General features: G+C 40.6%; 1 pseudogene; it reads right to left on the bottom strand.

Moving 5' to 3' along the window:
• Nucleotides 1–1,195: 1,195 nt before the first annotated feature.
• On the bottom strand, nucleotides 1,196–2,206 carry LOC144792437 (programmed cell death protein 5 pseudogene; annotated as a pseudogene).
• Nucleotides 2,207–3,693: the final 1,487 nt, after the last annotated feature.

Raw genomic sequence — 3,693 nt, 5'->3', positions numbered from 1 at the left:
ACATGGCTATATGCAAATCAGTCTGACCCTGTGCCTCATGGGAACAGTCCAGCCCGAACTGCCAAGCCATGCCTTCCCTGGACCGGAAACAAGCTTCCGAGGACCGGTTTCTGGCATTCCAGCCATCTCCAGCCCGGTTTGCTTGAATCCAGTGGCAAAGTGAGCAAGGGACTCACGTCTGAGCATACCCTGCCACACTTATGGCGGCCAAAGCGGTACACAAGTTCCGCCATGTGTTCTATTTATAGAGTGAAGGACTGGTCTATTTCACTATTATTGTGTTTTTGTATTTCAATGTCAATATTTTTGCTTGTCTAACTAGTATTGTGACATTTATATATGTAAATAACCCAAAAAAATTGCCCTTTCAAAAAAGACATGCTATAAATGTTCACAATTGCTTCTAAAAGTAAAAAATGATTGTGAAAGACCACTATGATTGTAAATGTGGTTCTATTGCTAAATATTATATCTCAACTAAAGAACCCATACATTGTATTGTTGATATTACTTTATAAGAGGCCCTGTTTGGGTGCTATCTATAGGCCCAACCCCCCTTGTTTACTAACCCACCAGGTCCTGCACCCAACCTACTACACACTCAACATTGTTGATCGCAGCCATTGAAACTAATCCGCAAGGTTTGGGGGCATGCTATATGTTCAATCTCCGATTCGGCCAACCCCCACACCATTTTCTAATATGTGGATTCATTTGGCTGTTCATAGTGGTGTTTGGGTATCAGACCTGTGCCATTGAAACATATGCATGCAGCCTTTGGTAGTGCACAGCAATCTATTAGCACAGGCCCTTAACAGCCTTATCACGCTGACCCAGCCGCTTAACGACCAAATAAGCTGCAAACACTCTTCAGGCATGCTGTGTGGTGCCTCGGGAGTGCTGCTTGAAGTCAAGCCCTGTGCAGGCCACTAAACCAACTGATAATGTACTTTGTCCCTACACTAAATGCTCTAGACACAAGCTCTGGTTTAGGGCCATATCCAGGGTCCACACTGCTCATTTTGCATGTTCTATGCAATGCCTAGTTGCACTGTGTTTTTTATTGTTTGTAAGTGTTTTCAGGATTGCATAAAATGGACATTTCAAGTTTCTACAAATGTAGGGATCTACCAGCAAAATTATATATCTGATGATATAACATTGTATCTTTTTTTTTTTGTGTGTGTTGTGTTTGAACACAGTTATGGTTTGTTTTTTAATCATTTCTACGTTGCTAAACTCAGAAGGCTACCTTATGTTGGGTCAGTACCTGTAAACTTAGCAGAAAAGCACTTTTTACTATAACGTTCAATCTGATAATACAGTGGATATCATGAATCTAAAAGCAATATCAGAAAACCGGAGAGGCACTGTGTATTTGCAATCTAGAGAAAAAGATGTTTGTTGAATAGCAAATTGGTGTAGGAGGATTCCATTCAGCATAGTTTGTTGGGAGCAAAATCCAACAGAGTGCAATGCACATGTCTCAGATACCCGAGTAGATAATCTTTGTAGGCCTCCACCCGAAAGATGCAACACAGTTAGTTTTTTAAAAGATAGAGACAAGCTATGCTTGTAAACAAAAGTCTCCTCCAGCTGGCTTTTGTACACAGTTTTACAATAACATGACTAGCCCATTTAATTACACTCCTCTCTTCTACAAGTATCACACAGAGGTCTTGATGACACAGGGCTTTTTGTCCACAAATGCATGCACTGAGTAAAAAGCATCGTCCCAATATTTTCTTCCATTTTACACCTGTCCACCCCTCGACTCCCAAAGACAAATGTGTAGAAAATTAATATTTCAATCTTCATCATCAGAATCCATGACTTTTCTTCTGTTAAATTTTACTGTTGTCTTCTTGTCTGTCTGCTGGCTGACCTTCTCCAAAATTTCTATCAACCCTTGTTCAGATATCTTTCCACCGAGTTGTCCAAATCTTGCCATCTGAATCAAATAATTTTCCACAGCTTTGGCTTTTTCTGGTTTCACAAGAGCCAAGTTACTCAATCTTGCACGAGCGGACTGTTCCAAAACTTGCGCTAAGATACTGTTTCTCACCTCCGTTTCCCTTTGTTTGTTCTCTTGTTGTTGTGCCTGATCTCCGGAATTGTTCCCGTGCTTGGCCTGCAGCTCAGACATCCGCTGCTTCCTGATGGCCTCCAGCTCCTCGTCCTCCATTCTCGCTGCGGAAGGGAGGCTGTTTGTACTTACTACCCTAACAACGCTACAAAAGCCGTAGCTCAGAGCCGCGCACGCCTATACACCAATTTTGAATGGCTGTCGCCCAACTTCCGGCATGTGAGTGCCTCTGCTAGAGCAGTCCCTCTTAAGGTGTATAGGCGTGCGCGGCTCTGATATAACATTGTATCAATGAGTCCAGCAAGTAAATAAGGCCGTTTATTATTTTTGGGGCAGTATCTATCCTTCGTGGACCCTCTACATCTTTCCTTGGTCAGGGTATACTCTCCCAGTCCAATTATACCCTCCCTGTTACTAGATGCAGGCTGTTCAAAGGTATCTTGTAATGGTCACCTAAATGAGTATTTCCAGTTGCTGCCAGCCAACCAATCAGAACACACAGATGCTCGCATCCCATGAACATCCACGAGTCACTCCTTGGATGAAGGAAAATATGCTTTTCATACGTACAGTAGAACTAGATCACAAACCTTCAACAACAGCTGTGCAGGGACAACACTTTTATGCCTTAGGCACAACCTCTCACAAACAAATCCTCAAGAAATGTATCTAGAGTGACACATTGCCTCCGCACCATTACTGTTGAGCTGTAATTTCAAAAAACATGTGATTGCATATCTTTCCAATGTACTCTTAATTTTGTCTTCCACTACATATCAGCTACAATTGAACACTAATATAACACCTGCATTATCACATAAGCCCATGACCTATATGCTTCAAACACTTATGAATAGTCAAACCATTAGGAATGTCAGATTTGCTCACTATCCACTATCTCTTTAACCCTTTTGGGTGGGGGTGAGCATGGAGGGGTTACTGGGACGCAACCATGGGGGTTGAGGTCAATTGCCTTCATATTCTTGTTCTGCCCTACTATGGCTCAGCAAACGGGGTCAAATTTGAACTTTTCAGCATATGACTGTGATAAAAATGGTGAAGAGTCACAGACTTCTCAGAGAAGTTGTGTCGGGGATTACACATCCATATCATAAAAGATTGTCTCACCTGGCACTTGACTTTCAAAAAGGAAAGTGCTTTATTGCACACTAGAAATAAATGCCAATAACAGGATACACACAGGGCCTAATTACAATGATGTAGTATTGAAAGAATGCCTACAAGGGATTTTATTTTAAAGAATCAATCTCTGATAACAGACTATATGTATCTCCTTCTATGTCTGTCTCAATTTAATTGATATTTATAACAGTAGTTTGCGAATTATTTGTGCAAATGACAATGACTTGTGAAAAATAGAGAAGAAAGCAACACGGGAACTATATGATATTAAGAAAAAGTGTTTTATATAAATGCAATAAATGAGGGTTAAAGTATGTAAACAGTGCATATGACAAATGAATATGGAGAGTTTTTACTTATTCCTATATCTCATTTGTGCAAACCCAAACCAAATACATATAAAAGACAAATGACGCTTATTTTTCTTAAATAAAGATCACTTGTGTGATAAACAGTGATAAGGA

The sequence above is a fragment of the Lissotriton helveticus genome, chromosome 11, assembly GCF_964261635.1.
Source record: "Lissotriton helveticus chromosome 11, aLisHel1.1, whole genome shotgun sequence".
Lineage (NCBI taxonomy): Eukaryota > Metazoa > Chordata > Amphibia > Caudata > Salamandridae > Lissotriton > Lissotriton helveticus.
Note: the sequence above shows the minus strand (reverse complement) of the source record. Positions and strands in the feature narration are given on the sequence as shown.